The sequence below is a fragment of the Camelina sativa genome, chromosome 11 (genome assembly GCF_030686135.1).
Source record: "Camelina sativa cultivar CO46 ecotype springtype chromosome 11, ASM3068613v1".
Classification (NCBI taxonomy): domain Eukaryota; kingdom Viridiplantae; phylum Streptophyta; class Magnoliopsida; order Brassicales; family Brassicaceae; genus Camelina; species Camelina sativa.
The window spans coordinates 37,403,668-37,423,183 of NC_141890.1; the positions used below are offsets into that span (position 1 = coordinate 37,403,668).

Genomic DNA, 19,516 nt, shown 5'->3' on the forward strand with positions numbered 1-19,516 from the left:
CATGCATTCAAATCAACCATTTCCTTTAACATTCATTAATCAAGAACATGAATCAATTCTATGCAATGCTTAAACTCATTTGGCTTGGAAATAAAGGTTTTGAGACAATGATGGTCTTTTTTTAGAGTAGGGCTTATCAAAATCAAGGTTCTCTCATGAAAATGGATTGAGCTTTAGAAGAATGCTAAAGGTAAGAACACCTAGACACGTACAAGAATAAAACTTTGTCTATCCAAAGGCTTCCAAAGTGTTTTATCCTAGCAATCTAAACCCAAATGATCCTAGTTCTACCCTTTAACTTCTTCTTTTCTTTTTCACCCTTTTCTCTTTTGGTTTTCAAGTCTTAGGAGATGTTTCTTATTTGATCTTTCTAGTGGGATGGGGAATTCTTACTTATTTTCTATGGTTCTCTTTTCTTCTTATTCTTAAGACATATAAGCATTTTGCTAGACTTTCCTTTTCTTTCTTTTCTTTTCTTTAATTAGAACCATTCTCAACCTTTTTTTACTTCCCATCCTTTCACTAGACTTTTACTTAAACACATTCTCCTCTTAAAGACTCTACCCTCTTTTCTTTCTCTTTTTCCTCTTTTCTTTTCTTAACAGCCAAGTCCCAAACCCAACAAGTGAACCACCTAGTCCTATCTAGTTTGAAAAATGCAAACTAGAACTACACAAGGCTTTACTCTTGTCAGTACAAACCTAACACTTTCTACCAAGCTCAATCCCAAAAATAGGCCTCACACTCACAAGAATAAACATGGTTGGAAAGAAGGTTTGGTTTAGGGGTAGGGGAACTGATTCTTAATGAGGAAATCAGCTACTTGGATCAACAAGAGTGGTAAAAAGGAAGAAGATGATCCAAATATGTATATGGTATCCATGAGTTTAAAGCAATGCACACATTGATAATTGAAAGTCAATATTAGGTTCTTATAAATAGGAAATGGTTTCAAATCTCAACATGCTTCAATTTAGACCAAATGCAATGTAGGAATTCAAGGCTTGGTTCAATCTTATGCTTCTAACCACTCAACTAGCATCAAAGTGCTATTAACTTGGGCATTGATCCTAGTCTAGTGAATAAACAAGCTAACAAGGGAATACTCATCATAGATCCCTAATGCAAATACTATACAATCCTACATGAAACATGCTAAACAAGATCCTAATGTGCAGTGCAAACTACATGAACACTCTTTTTTATAAAGAATTTTGCAAAAAAATTTCAAATTTTTAGGGTTTTTCTATGCCTTAGATGCTATGCAAGTATTAACATGATGATGCTAAAAATTTGAAATAAGAATCACAAAACACAATGTCAAATTCTATCTCAAACCCTCCCCCAAACTTAAATCACACAGTCCCTGTGTGAAAGAAATTTGAGTCAGGATTCAAGATGAAAAACAAAAAACAAAACACAACATGAAATGCAATATATGTACAAGTGAAGGTGATAGTGGTACCTTAGGGATTGTGGAAGTAGTTGTCCACATCCATCTGCATGCTGTCATAGGAGTAGTTGGGGTCTTGCTGGTGACTTGGAGGTGGAGATTGGGGCAGCTCGACGATGGGAATCGACCGGGACTCGGTCGAGTACGTGCTCGAGTGGGGGGGTCGAGCTAGACCACGAGTGTCAAAATTCTGACCTTGCTGCTGGTATAACTGCTGGTAGAGTACTGGATCCATGAAGTACTGGGTGGGATGGGAGGGTAACCTGGATATCCTGGATAAGCAGCTGGAGGTGGGAAGCCATAGGGTGATCTGGGCTGGAACTCGGCCGAGTGCATTGGAGGTGCTCGGTCGAGTGGGTGCTCGAGTGACCCGGTCGAGTACCTTGAAAATGGTTATTCTCGGGTACTTGAGCTCCTCTTCCTCTGATTTGGCTCATACATTGAAGCTCTAGCTGGTTCCACAGGTTTCGCAACTCTAGAAAGTGCTCTAGTTGAGCTACTCCTCCTCAAAGGGCTTGATGGTGTAGGTGAAGAATTTCCACTCTTCAACTCAGCAATCTCCTTCTTTAAGCCCTTGATAGACTTAGCCATGTTGGTCACCTTCTTCTTCAGCTTATCAAACCTCTTCCCATGCCATTTGTTCCATTTTTGCAAAAGAGTTAACCTCTTGGTAGCCTCCCTCACTCCTCTACTATCTCTTGGGTTGAGCTCATAATCCTCAAAGTAAAATTTCTCCTCCCCATCAGCCATTTGCACATCTCCAGCTTCATCAACTCTAGGTTGAACTATACCATCAAACAAATGCTCCTCAGCTGGCCAAAAGTCAATATTGGCTCCTTCTTGAATGGTGGTGAGCTCTTGGTTAGGCAAAATCAGTTGCTTTTTCCCAAGTGTTGGAAGCTCAAAGTTGAAAATGTGATTCCCTTGATGCATCTCCTTGGCTAGGATGAGAGTAGAGGTGAGGTAGCTAGAGTCAATCCATCTTGGTGAAACCCTTTCTCCTCTAAGTGGAACCTTAGCAGCTTGTAGGATTGGAGTAATGATGCCTCCAATGGTTAGTGCTCCTCTTGATCCTTTGTTTTCCAACTTGCCTACCCAACATCTCAATTGAATCATGTGATCAATGAGCACCATTGCTAGGTCAGTCTCCACAGTGCTCCCAAGAATGATGGTACCATTTCTTGCTTGAAAGATGATTCCATTGAGAACCAAATCAATCATCTTTAGCTCCCCCTCATTAATGTTCCCAGTTTCCTTCCTAGCAAAGAAGGTGTTGGCAAGAGCTTTGTGGAAGTACCTTAGGACTGGGCTCCTTATCCTTGAGCTCTTGGAATTGGAGGATGAATAGAATTTATTGTCCCCAATGGTTTCCCACACAGCATAGAGCTCTTCTCTTGGAATCATCAGACTCCTATTGCTCCCAACCTCAAAACCAAACACATTGGATATCTTCTTCATTGAAAGATCATACTTCTTCCCCTTGATTGTGAAAGCAATGTGACCAGCTCCTAACTCAGTATCCTTCCTTGCATATGTGTGCAGCTTGACTGTGGCTAGAAACTCACAACTCTCTTCTTTGTAGCCCTCCATGCAAAGCCCCATGAACTTGGTTAGGCTGCTCTTCTCAAAAAGGTACTCCACATCTTTGTCAATGGCTAGCTTCTCCATGGTCTCCTTGTGTGGATACATGGTTCCCAGGAACTCCATTCTCATGAAGGCTTCATAAAGTTGCCTCTTTGTCAATCCACAAGATTCTGCTTCTCCATCATCCTCTCCCTCTTCTTCTTCACTTTCTTCTTCACTCTCACTCTCAACCTCCTCTTGTTCAATCTCAACTGCTGGCCTCTTCCCTTTGGCCTTGTTTCTCCTCATGAAATCACTAAGAGTTGGCTCCCTTTCTTCTTCATTTTCAGTCCTCTCAGGATCTTCCTCAACTAACTCTCTCCTTGGACACGACATCTGGCTCGACCGGCTGCTCGAACGGTCACTCGGTCGAGTGCATGATCGAGTGGGGCGTCGAGTGGCTCTTCCAGCTTCTCCTCTTGATTCAAGGCTAGCATCATGACGTTCCATGGAGGTTGCAGCGGTTTGTTGAGACTTCCTAGTGATTCTTGAAGACATTTTTCAAAAAGAACTGAAGGGAATAGACTCAAAGCTCAAAGTTAATAGGTTAGTGACCCAAAAACTTGAGAGAACTAAGCTTGAGCAAAAGATAAGCTATGAGAGAGACTTTAAAACTTGAATTTAATTGTTTTGAGCAAATGAGAGAATGTGAGAGGTATAATCTCATGCTAGGTCTATATAAAGAAGCTAAAGGGACAAAGAGACAAGGGTGGAGCGTCCATACCATTCAAATTTGAAATGGGAATCTTTGACCTGCTTTTTGCTGCCACTCGACCCCAAACTCGACTGTGCACGGTCGAGCACCTTGACCAAATTTTGAAATTTCAAAATTTTTCTTCTTGTTCTTCCCTCCACTTGATCGTTCTAGCGATTTGAAAATCAAATGGGCCTTAATTCCTTTCTAGCTCGGTCGAGTACCTCTCGTGGGCAGGTCGAGTGGGCCTGCGAGTCTCCTTCTCCAAGTTTAAATCTCTCCTTATCCAACTACATTTTCACCTAAAGGCCTGTCCAACACAAACATAAAAGAAAACACATCAAAACTACAAGGAAAATAAACCATATTTACAAAGGATACCTTAGGGACTTCCTCCCTAGTGAGCTTGTTTAAAGTGACTAAGCTTGACTTTGGCTGCCTTCTTAGGCTTTGTTTAGATACCAAGGAGATGATGAAATCCTCCCTGGAACCTCTTGATCACTGTGAAGTTGATCCTTGATCTCCTCACCCTTAACACACAAACCATATTTCTTCTTGATTTTGAGCCTTGGTCTTGCTTTCCTTAAAGACCTCTTGTTCAGCTTAACTTGGAGATCCTCAACCATACTAGTCAACTCTTGAACTGACCTCTTAAGCTTTTCCACAGAATCATCTTGAAAGGAGAGCTTAGCCTTTGGAATTGCTTCACCACTTAAGCCTTCTTGACCTCCTTTGTCCTTGATAGTAAAAGGTTGATCATCAATGGTAGGAAGGTTTGTTGGGTTATAGATGTTAAACTTCATGGCTATATCTTCAGCAATGTTCAAGGTCATAAGACCCTCTTTGACATCAATAACTTCTCCAACAGTGGCTAAGAATGGCCTTCCAAGAATGATTGGATCTTCAGGTTCCTTGTCCATCTCCAACACCACAAAATCAGTGTGAACCCTTGCCTTCCCTATCTTGACTGGGACATTCTCTAACCTTCCAACTATCTCCTTATTTGACCCATCAGCTAGACATATATGAAGGTTGGTGGATTTGAAATCAGTTCTCCCAAGCTTTTGTGCTATGGAGTATGGCATCACACTTGTTGAAGCTCCCAAATCACAAAGGCATTGGTTGTAGTGAAGATAACTAAGTGTGCAAGGCAGATAGAATGGACCTGGATCCTTAAGCTTGATTGGAATGATAACTCCTCCAAGGTCCTCAAGATCCTTCTCATCTTGAGCTTCAGCCTTCTTCTTTGACAAATCAAGCAAAAAATCTTTGTAGAGAGGATATGGATCATACTGTTCCAAGGCAGGTCCTCTCTCTTCTTCTTGGTAAGCAATGGTGATCTCTTGTATGGCCATCACTTCTTCTTCTTTCTCAATCATAACCACTTCCTTCAAAGCCTTCTCTTCCTCTTGTTGCTTAGCCATCATCTCCTTTCTCTCAATGATTTCCCTAAGCTCATTAATCTTTTGTGCTTTGAAACGTCCTGGGAATGGAAGAGGTGGCTTGTAAGCAGGAGGAATATACTTAGCAGGCTTGGCAGCTTCTGATTCTGCAACTCGATCGACCACTCGAGCATGCACTCGGTCGAGTGGCTGTTCGAGTACCTGGTCGAGTGCAATGGCGGACTCTAGTTGCTTTGCACAAACGCCACTTGGGGCTTCAGTAACTAATGAATTCCCCCAAACTTGGACTTCACTGTCCTCAGTGACTTCCTCATCAGAGATATGAATGACTTTTGCAGTGAACTCCCTTGGATTTTGAACAACTTTTCCAGGGAGTTGGTTGGGTTTAGGAGCTGAAGTAGAGGCAATGTTACTCTCCATATACTTTACTCTGGTGTTGAGACCTTCAAACTTCATGTTCAGATCATTGTACTTTGATGTGAGCCTTTGATTCAATTCAGCAAACTGTTTGGCTTCCTCAATCTTGCCTTGTGTTTGTCCAATCAACAACTGTTGCATCATTGCTCTTAAGTCCTGTTCCTGGCCTTGGTTAGTCTGAAACCTTGGTGGGGGACACAATTGGGGCTGGAACATCTGATGTTGTTGCTTGGGGATGTAGTTTTGTTGCTGTTGTTGAGGCTGGGGAGGTGGATAGACTTGGTCTTGAGGGTTGGCCACATTGGTGCTCCTATAAGAGAGATTGTTGTTTTTGAAACCTCCTTGGTTGTAGCCTTTGAATCCTCCCTGGTTTTGCATGTAGCACAACTCAACAAATTCAGGCTCCCCCTCTTGAACTGGAGCTTCTTCTTCACCAATGAAGTGAATGGACTTGGACTGGCTTAGGAGTATCTTGTCAAGCTTCTCATTGACCATCTTCAAATCCTTCTTATACTTGTCATCTTGATCAGTTGAAGAGCCCCTTATGGTCCTATCATAATCCTCATTATAATTGCCATCAGATTGAGCAAGATTCTCAACTAATTCCCATCCTTCTTCCACATTCTTGTTGAGGAAGTTTCCATTAGAGGTTCTATCAAGAAGCATCCTGATCTTGGGAAGTACTCCTCTATACAAAGAGCTTAGAAGTGACTCATTGCTGAAGCCATGGTGAGGACACTGAGTCTGGAATCCTTTAAACCTCTCCCAAGCTTCACAAAAGCTCTCATTATTCCTTTGAGCAAACCCTGAAATTTCATTCCTCAACCTAGCAGTCCTTGCATTGGAGAAGAACTTGGCCAGAAAAGCTTTCTTGCATGCATCCCATGTGGTGATAGCTCCAGTAGGAAGAGTCTTTTCCCAAAGGTGAGCTTTGTCTCCAAGAGAAAATGGGAAGAGCCTTAATTTGAATCCATCTTCACTCACTCCATTGATCTTTGTGAGTCCACATATTCTGTCAAACTCATCAAGGTGATCTAGTGGATCCTCCATTGGCAACCCATGAAATTTGTTGGCTTGTATCATTGAGATCAATCCACTCTTGATTTCAAAGTTATTGTTTGCTACTGAAGGTGGCACAATTCCAGCCCTTTGGTTGTGGGTATTGGGTGCATCTCCTGCACCAATGTGCCTTGGTCTCTGCTCATGGATAGCGGGTTGCTCCATGATGTCTTGACCTTGTTGTTGTTGAACTACTCTCCCTTGCTTATGTCTCAAACCCTTTTGTAGCTTGTGGATGTTGTCAATAGGCTGTTGAAGACTGTCTTTGCCTTTTGACCTTGTGTGCATCAACAAACTCTACTACAGACTCGAACAGGTACACGGTCGAGCGCAAGCTCGAGTGGGTGGTCGAGTCGACTGGGAAGTAATGGCTATTTGGATCCGGCTTATGGCTCGATCAAGTGCTCGATCCCAGCTCGGTCGAGTGGTGGTCGAGTAGGTGGTCGAGTGGGTACCTGAAACTCAAAACAGCCAAGCAAAGGAAGATTCGAGTTCAGTAACTTCACAAGTGTTTAAACGAACTTAATCTTAGACTAATAATGATCCTAAATGTCACAAAACAAACTCAAATGGGCAACAGCGCCAAATTGAAACTGACTATTTGTGTGGTGTGGTGAATGAATGATGTACGGAATGATGATTTATGAATGAATGGATGTCAGGGTGTTTCAATTCCCCTTATGCAGTTGCAGTATAAGAGGTGTCAATCCTATCTGAGTGTTTGTGAACAATCAAGATATGCATATGAGTCTAAGTCAAGCCAAATGTAAAGATTGTTTGTCACTAACAATCCTATAATGAGATATGAAATGCAGAAAGTAAAAACAACTAGAACAAGATACTAAATGCAAATGAAACAGAATGATTATAATAGCAAGAACAGAAATAGACACTATGCTAATGAACTAATGCAAGACAAGTAATGAACAGAAAACTAAGTGAATGCAATAGAAATGAAACAGGAATGAAACAAGAGATAAGACAGGACAACTACAAAGCATGAACACAAATTCTGGAGACGAACTCGAGCAGCACTCGACCGAGTGTAGGTCGAGTACAGGGTCGAGCTAGACTAAACGTGAAAACAGAGCAACACAAGAAAAACAGAGCAATGCAAAAACTAATCAAGCAATGATATTTAGACTAAGATATTAATAAACAAAAAAGGCCTTGAGGAGGGATTCATGGGCTGAGCTAATCATTGTGGTTATCTAACTTGGTCAACAAATCTCAAGCAAACTTTGAGCTGATCTCTAGACATACTATTCTAAGACATGTTTAATCCACTCTCATGGCAAGAAACAATCAAACCTATGCATTTCTAGACTTGTTCTCACAAAGTAAAGAATCTACACAAGCAGGCATTAAGCAATACATCTCAAACCAAACAAGACTTCTAATCTCTTAGCAAGCCTAATGGTAAGCTCTAGATCTAGCCTTATCTATGCTCCTTAAACATTGGTGTGATGCTAAGATGTTTGAAATCAAACCCTACCTTCTCAGATATAGGATCAGCATTAAGAACATCTAGCCTAGAAGAGATCTACAACAATCAAGCTTGACCAAATCAAATAAACCACAAGATCAACCCAGCCTAACCCATCCTCAAGGTCCTAAGCAAACTACTCACAAGAACACATGGTGAAATAAGTCAAAAACCCAGAAAATATTGAAACTTGCATCATTAGAAAGATGAAACAGAGATCTACAATATTGATGAAGAAATAAAACTCGAAATCTTAATATCTTGAAAGTTATTAAACCAACAAAATACAAGAATCTAGTCTTTCTTTCTTAAACAAGTACAAAATCTAAAAAATAAAAGAAAGTGCAAAAGGAATAAAATCTAAAAAAGGTAAAAACTAGGTTTTAGACTCTCTAAAAAGCTGGACTCTTTGGTGGCTGCAAGTACAAGGGCATTATATAGGAGGTGAGGTGGAAGCCCTAAAAATACAAAAAGTCAAAGCAGTCAACGGCTCGGTCAACTCGACCAGTGCTCGGTCGAGTGGCTGGTCGAGCTGGCTTCTCTCGTGCATTCTCCACTCGGCCGAGTCCTTCTCCGCACACGGTCGAGTGTCTGGTCGAGTGTGCGGTCGAGTTGGACTCCGGACCTTGATTCTTCAGCCTTAACTCTCTTGTTTTCTCCTCAGGATTGCTTCACTTCTCCTCAGCATTGCTTCCATGCTCCTTAAGCTCCAAAATCACCTGTTTATGCATGAAAAGATGCAAATGCAATGCAACTATACTCTAATGCATGATTAGTCCTAAAGCTACACAATAATGGCCTAAATAGATAGCAAAAGATGCAAAAGTTGTGGATAAACTAAGGGAAAACAAGGTAAAATATATGAACATCAAATATCTTAGCTTGATTGTTATTGCCAAGAGATTGGATTAACTTGTATTAGGAGATCATTGTCTAGAGATGGCTCATGTCTGATTGAGGTTTGTTGACCAGTTTTAGATAATCATAGCTTGAATCCAGCCCATTAATCCATCCTTAGGACCTTCTTTGTTTATTGATTTCCTTTTTAAGTATTGTTAATTGATTGTTGTTTACTCTGTTTCAATATTTGCTCTGTTTCTGGCATTCGCTCATCAACTCGACCATCCACTCGATCGAGCATCCGATCGAGTGCTTGCTCGAGCTCCTTCCAGAGTTCTTGTTTTATGTTTTGCATCTTCCTATTTCATTCCTTGTTTACTATAATTCCTGTTCCTGTTTCATTTCATTATTGCTTTGGGTTCACTAGGTTTCTGTTATGATGTTTGGGATTGCATGTCTTGATTGCTTATGTGAGTTAGTCAATTGTGTGTGGCATGGATTCCTAGAACATCTTCTTTGAGCCTACAGTGTGATTCCACAGTGAGTTTATGTTTTTGTGTTATGATAATTGTGTACTTAGTCTTCTGTTCATGGTAGTGCAAATGGCTAGAGGTGATGCTGTTTCTGGTCGTGGTCGTGGTCGTGGACACGGATGTGGTCGTGGTCGCGGACGTGGTCGTGGTAGGGGCAGAGTCCCAGTGGTTAGTGAGATCGAGGACCAGAGTGTGACAGCTGAGGGTGTTGGCGAGTCGCAGGGTGTCCAGGAGGATTCCATGAGTGTGGCCGGAGAGGGGAGTGTTGATGCTAGGGTCCCGGGTGTGGGAGTCCCAGCGGGTGGAGTCCCTGGTGCTGACTTTACGGCTTTGCTAGCACAGTTGTTGGAGCGGTTGCCAGCTGTGGTATCGGCTCAGGCTCAAGTTGTGCCACCAGTGGTGGCGGAGGAGCGGGAGCCAGTGGCTGCAGATGTAGGAGCACATGGACGTTATTTGTCCATGCTCAAGGAGATGAAGGGTCCCGTGACTGCGCAGTTTTCGGGTGGTACAGATCCTACTGCTGCAGATGCGTGGAGGACGAGTGTGGAACGTAACTTCCATACTCTGAGATGTCCTGAGGAGTTCTGGGTGGACATAGGGGTCCACCATTTGATTGGTGATGCTGAGTTCTGGTGGAGATCAGTGGCTGCTAGGAGAGTGCAGCGGGAGATGACTTGGGTTGACTTCGTGGGGGATAACCGCAAGTACTTTCCGAGAGGCATTGGACCGGTTGGAGGTGCAGTTCCTTCAGTTGTCTCAGGGGACGCGGTCAGTGCGAGAGCTGGACTTGGAGTTCAGTCGACTTCTATGTTATGGGGGTCGGGCTATGGAGTATGAGGAGGCTCAGATCAGGAGGTTTTTGAGGGCCCTACGTGATGATTTGAGGGTTCACTGTAGAGGGCGGAGTTATGCTACGCGTGCAGAGATGGTTGAGACTGCAGCAGGGATTGAGGAGGATATCCGGGCACAGTCAGTGGTGGTTAGTCCAGCAGTTCAGCCTAGTAGGGCTAAGCAGCAGGGTGGTTCTAGCAGGGGCGGTAAGCCTGCGCAGGGAACCAAGAGAAGGCGGGAGGCTATGCAGACGTCGAGTGGTGCGAGTTGCTTCCGGTGTGGAAGCAAGGATGACAAGATTGCTAGATGTCCCAAGAGGAGTGCTCCGACGACAGCGGCTCGTGTATGCTATCATTGTAGGGAGCCAGGGTATATCAGGCCCTTGTGTCCCAAGTTGCAGCCGGTGGCAATGGCAGCGTTGCAGCAGGTGCAGCCAGGAGGGAAGCACGGGTTTACACGATTGCAGAGACTGGTGGAACCAGTGCCGGGGCGATCACAGGTATAATTTCTGGTACTTTAACTTTGTGAATTCTTAGTAAGTTCAGATTTTATTTTTGTCTGTGATAAAATGTTAGGTTCTCAACACATGAGGTTTGTCTAGGGACCTTGTTGGTGGGAGGATTTAAGTCCCACATTATGTTTGATTTTGAAGCTTCTCATAGCTTCATTACTCCAGAGTGTGTAGAGAGCGCGGGAATCAGAGGGGATCCCGGGGAGCGTTCAGGAGTTGTCAGAGTTGTAGGAGGCAAGTTCCTCATGGTCATTGGACGAGGCAGAGGAATTGATATTCAGATCGCAGGAGAGTCGTGGCCAGCGGATTTGCTTATCAGTCCAGTGGAGTTGTATGATGTTATTCTCGGTATGGATTGGTTGCATCAATATATGGTGCATTTGGATTGCTATTGGGGTAGAGTGGAGTTTCAGCGTCCAGGAGGGAAGTTGGTTTTTCAGGGTATTAGATCGACTTCGGGGAGTCTCGTGATCTCGGCCATTCAGGCTAGGAAGATGATCGAGAAGTGACGTGAGGCTTATTTGGTTACCATATATATGCCAGAGTCAGTGGGGAAGTCTACGGTTAGCGGTATTCCGGTTGTAGAGGAGTTTGAGGATGTGTTCCAGTCATTACAGGGATTAGCACCATCTCGTTATGATCCTTTTACGATTGAACTGGAACCAGGGACGATGCCGTTATCCAAGGCTCCTTACAGAATGGCTCCAGCAGAGATGGCAGAGCTGTAGAAGCAGCTAGAGGATTTGTTGAGTAAGGGATTCATCTGTCCTAGTGTATCACCGTGGGGAGCACCGGTGTTGTTTGTCAAGAACAAAGATGGGAGTTTCTGGTTGTGTATTGATTACAGGGGTTTGAACCGGGTCACTGTGAAGAACAAGTACCTCTTCCAAGGATCGATGAGTTGTTGGATCAGTTGAGGGGTGCTACTTGGTTCTCCAAGGTAGATCTGGCGTCGGGTTATCATCATATACCGATAGATGAGGCAGATGTGAGGAAGACTGCATTCAGGACGAGGTATGGGCATTATGAGTTTGTGGTAATGCCTTTCGGGTTGACTAACGCACCAGCAACGTTTATGAGATCGATGAACAGTGTGTTTCAGGAGTTCCTGGATGTATGTGTCATCATTTTCATCGACGATATCCTGGTTTATTCTAAGAGTCCTGAGGAGCATGCAGTGCATTTGAGGGCAGTTTTGGAGAAGCTACGGGAGCAGAAGTTGTTTGCTAAGTTGAGCATGTGCAGTTTTTGGCAGCGTGAGATGGGTTTTCTGGGTCATATCGTGTATGCAGATGGAGTTTCTGTGGATCCGGAGAAGATTCAGGCTATCAGAGATTGGCCTACACTACAGAATGCCACAGAGATTTTTCTGGGTTTGGCAGGTTACTACCGGAGATTTGTGCAGGGATTTGCGAGCAGAGCACGTCCTATGACTAAGTTGACAAGGAAGGATGTTCCTTTTGTTTGGTCACAGGAGTGCGAGGAGGGGGAGATGTTGACTACTTCGCCAGTGTTGGCTTTGCCTGAGCAGGGAGAAACCTATGTGGTTTATGCAGATGCATCCAGAGTTGGTTTGGGGTGTGTGTTGATGCAGCATGGGAAGGTGATTGCCTATGCTTCGCGGCAGTTGCGGTAGCATGAGGGCAACTATCCTACTCATGATTTGGAGATGGGTGCTGTAGTTTTTGCCCTAAAGATTTGAAGATCTTATCTTTATGGTGCAAAGGTGCAGGTGTTTACAGATCATATTCATTAAATTAACGAAATATAAAATTTAAAAGTTATTTATATTATGTTTTATAAATCTAGGAATAATATTTATTTATTATATAACAAGAAATTTGGCAATGCCATTATATAGATTGGTGATATAGTATGTATGATCAAAACATGTCTTTTATTAGCTTACAATGTTACAAAATCAGTACATAATCTTTTTTGGAGAGAAATGTTAAGTTTGAATTTGAATTTATTTTTCAAAAATTAATACTTTTTGTTCCATTTTAATATAGTTATTTGGCTTTTCCAATGGAATGAGAATAATTTTGTGGATTTAGGCGGCTTTGGCGGCTGCGTTTTTGAGCAGGGGTAAGACCATGTTACTAACCCACACATTTATATTTGTTGCTTAATATAATTTTGGGCATAGTCATTTTTGAAGTACCTATATATCCATTAGAAAATATTATGAACTACGAGGAAGTATTATACTGATTTATTTTTGATAAAAAAAATTGATGAAATTAGTAAAAGTTATTCATGATTAAGAGTGACATAATTTTTATTAGTAAAATAGGGTAACTAATAAAAATCGTGACAAGTGTAACCTTTAGAAGGAGAACCAGTGACATAATCTAGATGGAAGAGAGGTTAGAATTGATCAACGACCACTTGTGGGCGGAACGAATGGTGGTATCTTAACCGGCCATATCGCAGCCGTGTCATCCTTGACGTAATCACGGATGCAACTTACGGAATCTCTGCAGGCCATCAAGCCGACCATGATCATATCAATATGGTGACGAGGCGGCCATTGCGTTGCTGTTGAACGAGTGATTTGGCACCAATTGTTGGGCATGAGGTTAGAATTTTGCCTAATTCGAATGAGAACGGTGCCACATCGCCCATTTGTTCTGCCAATCACGTTCACTTCAGAAGATCTGATAGGGGTCAAATTCCCACATAATGACCCACTCGTTATCGAACTTCACATTGGTGAAAGCGAAGTGACGAAGATCATGGTCGTCCTCCTACCTTACTCCTCCTCCTACCTTACTGCGGGAGGCTGTCGCTACCGGAAGTTCCGGCAGTCTACAACAGATCCCAAGGCAGAACAAATGGGCGAATGTCATTTTTCGTGATGTCCTCGATAAAATGGAAGTCAGTAACAGATAAATTAAGCCGTCGATCAGGTCATTGACGGGTTTTGATTGAAACTACATGATGTCATCCGGCAGAATAAAGCTACCAATTTACATATCCGGCGCAGCATCCTAGCACAAATTTGTCGGTGTCAATAAGCCGGCAGTCTACAACATTATTATGGGTTCCCCTGGATCCATGACATGCAGGCCGTCCCGTTGACATATCATTTGTGCGTCAAATTCCCTCTATCCGGCCAAGTACATACGATCAAGGGAAACCAGGCAGATGCCGGAAGCTGGTTCGTCATCGAATTCAAATTGAGGAAGGCCGTCGATTTATAGCAATCACAGAAAGTGTTGGAGGAAGCACCAACCCCCAGCTGAGAGGAGATCCCAAGGCACTATCTGATCGACCAAATTAATATCGACGAAAGCGATCCAACACGGTGTGTCAGCAGCACTACGGACCTCGACCCGAAAATAAGGATTAGATTGATCCAGTTCTTGAAAGATAATGCTTCCACCTTTGCTTGGTCCTTCAATGACATGGTTGGAATCAGTATGGACGTCACCAGCCATGAGCTTAATGTCGACCCAACCTACAAACCAGTGAAGCAGAAGCGGCGGAAGCTCGCTCCTGAACGGTCTAAAGCAGCAAACGACAAGGTCAAGACATTACTTGCGGTCGGGTCAATCATGGAAGTCAAATACACCGAATGTCTAGCTAACCTCGTGGTGGTAAAAAAGAAAAACGGGAAGAATAGAGTATGCATCGACTTCACCGTAAGGTCTGCCCCAAAGATAGTTATCCGCTGCCACACATTGAAAGACTTGTCGAAGCCACGACTGGAAATGCATTACTCTCTTTCAAGGACGCTTTCTCTGGATATAATCAAATTTTAATGCATACCGACGATCATGAGAAAACTGCTTGTATCACCGACCAGGGTACTTATTGTTATAAGCTCATGCCATTTGGTCTAAAAAACGCCGGAGCCACCTACCACCGCCTCGTCAATAAAATGTTCGCTAGGAAGAACCACGGAAGTATATATTGACGACATGCTGGTTAAGTCCACAAACGCAAGTGACCACGTCGAACATTTGCAAAAATGCTTCCAAACTCTGAACGAGTATAACATGAAGTTAAATCCAGCCAAGTGTTCGTTTGGCGTGACGTCCGGCGAATTCCTGGGGTACATCGTCACCAAAAGAGGCATAGAGGCCAATCCAAAGAAAATTAAAGCTATCCTCGACAGTGCTTGACCGGCTGAATTGCAGCCCTCAACCGGTTCATTTCGCGATCGCCTGATAAAAGCCTGACCTTCTATCAATTGTTGCGGTCGACAAATAAAGAATACGAATGGACGACCGAGTGCGAGCAGGCCTTTGTTGAGCTCAAGACTTACCTATACATTGCCGCCTCTGGGTCGGCAGTTAGTGGAGTACTAGTCAGGTACGATAGAGGAGAGCAAAATCCCATTTTTTACGTCAGCAAAACTTTGGACCGAGCCGAGCTACAGTACCCAACATTGGAAAAGATAGCTTATGTCGTGGTCATCTCAGCTCGTAAACTCACACCCTATTTTCAGTCGCATACAGTCGCGATCCTTACAAATCAACCTCTAAGGCAGATCCTTCACAGTCCAGGTCAGTTAGGCCGCATGGCAAAATGGGCGGTCGAGCTTAGTGAGGACGACATCGAATACCTCGCCGAACATGCATGAAATCTCAGGTGCTGGCAGACTTCATCGTCGAACTACCACAACATTTCGTTTCTCCTACCTCTACACACGAAAATTGGTATTTACACGTCGATGGTGTGTCATTGCAACACGGTTCAGGAATCGGAATTCGCCTGACGTAAGTGGAAAAGTGGAAAGTGCTAAAAATGGAAAGTTTTATGTGAGTTAGAATTTGTCCATTTTAGTGGTTGTGAGACTTGGAGGGGCTTGTGTGGCCTTAGTGGCGGACTTTTGAGTCATTGTGCCCGTGTGTGGCGGTCTTTTGAGACATTGTGTGGCCTTTGTGGCCAGCTATTTAGCCGTGTGTGGCTTTTGTGGCGGGCTGTTTAGCCAATTGTGTAGCCTTTGTAGCGGGCTGTTTAGCCAGATGTGTGGCCTTTGTGGCGGGCTGTTTAGCCAGAGTGCCTGTTTAGGCGGTCCTTCGGGACAGATGGTCTTTGTGACGGTCCTTCGGGACAGATGGTCTTTGTGACGGTCCTTCAGGACAGATGGTCTTTGTGACGGTCCTTCGGGACAGATGGTCTTTGTGACGGTCCTTCGGGACAAATGGCCTTTGTGACGGTCATGTTTAGGACATTTGTTTGGCCTTGGTGGCGGTCCTGTTTAGGACATTTGGTTGGCCTTGGTGCGGTCCTGTTTAGGACATTTGTTTGGCTTTTGTGGCGGCCTTTGTGACAGTGAGATGATCCATGTGTGGTCATCAGGTATCCCAATGAGGGGATATGTAGTTGGTAGGACATTGAGATATCTTACGCGAGGAAGGAAACATGTATAGGGATAGGACTCAGACGTGTTCAGAATTGTTTGCTCGCGACTCTTGGGGAACTTAGGTTCTCCTAGTACTGCCATATTCTGATACTTTGTGGCTTGGGAGTATGGTTGGTATATCGACTTCGGATGACGATTCGGGGGCGCGCTGTAGGCAACCCGAGAGACGAGTATTAGATTTTTCCTGATATATTATGGCATGCGGGCTTAGGCCCGATGAGGAGCCAACATTATGGCATGCAGACTTAGGTCTGATGACGAGCCAATAAAAAATCAAGGTCTAGGCCTCTGAGTAAAGGAAAGTCCAAAATTCGAGAGCAAATAATGCCTGGAGCGTGAGTCTATCGCCTAGAGGTGACCTTTTGTAGATCGGTCGGAGGAGTGCGGGCCGTGGAGACGGTTGCACAGGAGTCCTTGGCTGATGGTTGTTTGAGATTCTAAGACGAATCTATGTTGGTGGGGGAGAATTGTAACATCCGCGAACCGGAATCCCGGTTTAGGGGATTGCATCAGTAGATGCATATAGTGCATTGGTCTATGCAGGTTTATTTTTCTGCAGACGAGTTAGGGAAAACCCTTAACACGAGTTTTGTTTCATTAGTCGGGTTTTGGCCGCTTTTGAGAGAAAAAGAAAGAGAGAAAAGTTCCCTAAGTGTTCTTGGTGATTTCTGGAGATCTGTAGATGGGGTTGTTGTAGGAGCTTCCAGGAAGTGTTTTCTTGTTGGTTTTAGGTTCAGATTCGTCTTGGCAAAGTTAAGGGAATGACCATGGCTTATCTAAGCTAAAGCTTCTCTGATATGCTTGTTTGTGTGTTGTTAGGCTTGTTAGATGGTTATTTGGGACGTTAGGAAGCTTTCTTGTGGCCTGAGATCGAGTTTTGTGGTTATAGGAACAAAGATCCGGCAAGAAGTTTCGGGGAACACGATGCTCGGCATGTTGCATCGGTCGATGCACTTTGTGCATCGTTCGATGCAAGTGCGAGGACGGCGCGTAAAACCTAGGGTTTTCGTGTTATGTCAAGCATGCGTCGGTCGATGCAGTGTGAGTGTCGGTCGATACATGTGTAACTTGCATCGTTCGATGCATTCCTTGTGTTGGTCGATGCATCCCCATGTGGTGTCGGTCGATGCATGTTTGTGTCGGTCGATGCAGAGTCCTGGTTTGTTATTTGTGGTTTGTTGATTGTTGGTTGATGGTTGGAGATGTCTCTATTGCTTGTGTGTATAGCCCAGTAGATGGGAGGATTGCCTTACTGAGTGTTTATAAAATACTCATGCATTGCAATTTGTGTTTGTGGTGTAGGTAAAGGCAAAATGTGATCGTGGAATCAAGGCAATGAAGAGGAGGATGTTCTAGGGACTCGACTGGATGTTGTCTGACATTGCTAGGTTGCTAGAGTTGGGTCATTAGAAACATTTCTAGGTTGCTGGTTTCATGTTTTCTGATGATTGGTTATTGGATATGCATTATGTAATAATATTGGTTATTATTGGTATTGTTTATTTCCGCTATTGGTTGTGATTGTGGTTAGGTGGCTAGTGGGTATGGGACCACTAGTTGTAGTTTATTTATTATTATTACTTATATATTTTTATTGTTAAAAAAAAAGGGTTGGATCATTTCACCAAGTTTCAGAGAAAGGGGTATCAGCAGATCCAGAAAGGTTTGCTACAATTCACGAATGGCCAAAACCTACAACGGTGATGGAAGTAAGGAGTTTCTTAGGACTCGCAGGATATTACCGGAAGTTCGTTAAGGGGTTTTCATCGATAGCTAAGCCCTTGACACGACTTACGGGTAAGGGAGTTAAATTAATTTGGAATGAGGAGGTGCAAGAAGCATTTGAGAAGTTGAAGGAAGCTTTAACCACAGCACCAGTGTTGGCCCTGCCAAAGCCAAACTAACCTTATTCGGTCTACACAGACGCCTCAAGAGTTGGCGTGGGAGGAGTTTTGATGCAAGGAGACAGAGTGATTGTGTATGCCTCGAGACCGCTTAAGAAGCACGAGAAGAACTACCCTACGCACGATTTGGAAATGGTTGTTGGTGTGTTTGCATTGATGATATGGAGATCCTACCTGTATGGGGACGGGGTTCAGGTGTTTACCGACCACCAAAGTCTTTAATACTTGTTCACGCAACCAGACCTCAATTTGCGACAAAAGAGGTGGATGGAATTTATTGCGGACTATGATTTGAAGATTCAATATCATCTGTGGAAGGCTAATTTAGTAGCAGACGCCTTAAGCCGTCGGAAGGTCGAATTAGACCTTGAGAAAGATGTGGAAGCATTATCTGAAGAGTTTAAAAAAATACGGTTACTAGCCTTAGAAGGAGAGTCTAGCGAGCCGCTAGGACTACAGGCCGTTACTCAAGCCAGTCTACTACGACGAATTCGAGAAGAGCAACCAATGGATAAGAACCTGAAGAAAATTGCGGAAGAGTTGAGAGGATCGGATGGACCAAATGCTAGTGGTTATCATTTGGTGGACGATGGTACCTTGTTTCTTAATGGGAGGATTACAGTACCCGACAGAGGGGGACTACGCCAGGAGATTCTCAGAGCGGCACACACTTCTGACCTGAGTATTCACCCAGGGAGCACCAAGATGTACCGTGATGTGCGAAGGTACTATCATTGGCCTGGAATGAAAAGAGCAGTAGCGAAATGGGTTATTCAATGTGATTCATGCCAAAGAGTTACGGTGGAGCATCAAGTACCCACAGGGTTACTACGCAATTTGCCAATACCAACATGGAAGTGGAAGTCAATTTCCATGGATTTCATCACAGGGCTACCCAAAAGGCCGAGAAGGGCTAATGATGCAGTTTGGGTAGTGATGGACCGATTAACTAGAGTTGCTCATTTGGTTTCGGTGAAGTGCACAGATCAAGCTGCTGATCTTGCGGAAAGATACATTGACGAGATTTTGCGACTTCGTGGAGTGCCAGCCAACATAGTATCTGATCGCGACCCAAGATTCGCATCAATATTTTGGCAAGAGCTACAACGTGCACTAGGGACAGACGTCTTTATGAACACTTCTTTCCATCCAGAGACGGACGGTCAGACGGAAAGAACTATCCAAACTATCAAAGACTTGATTCGATTATGCGCACTGGATTGTTCTACGGATTGGGAAGGTAATCTACCATTGATTGAATTCTCTCACAATAACAGTTATCACTCGAGCATCGGCATGTCTTCGTTCGAGACTATGTATGGAAGACCATGTCGAACGCCCTTTTTCTTGACGGAGATGGGAGAGAGGACGAGTTTCAACCATGA

The 19,516-nt window shown here is 43.7% G+C and overlaps 1 non-coding gene across 1 annotated transcript; it reads left to right on the plus strand.

The window, feature by feature from the left end:
- The first annotated feature begins 6,311 nt into the window (after nt 1–6,311).
- Nucleotides 6,312–6,418, plus strand: LOC147934941 (small nucleolar RNA R71). The gene has a single exon (XR_015573349.1). It is a non-coding gene; the product is annotated as a small nucleolar RNA R71 (small nucleolar RNA).
- The last annotated feature ends 13,098 nt before the right edge of the window (nt 6,419–19,516 follow it).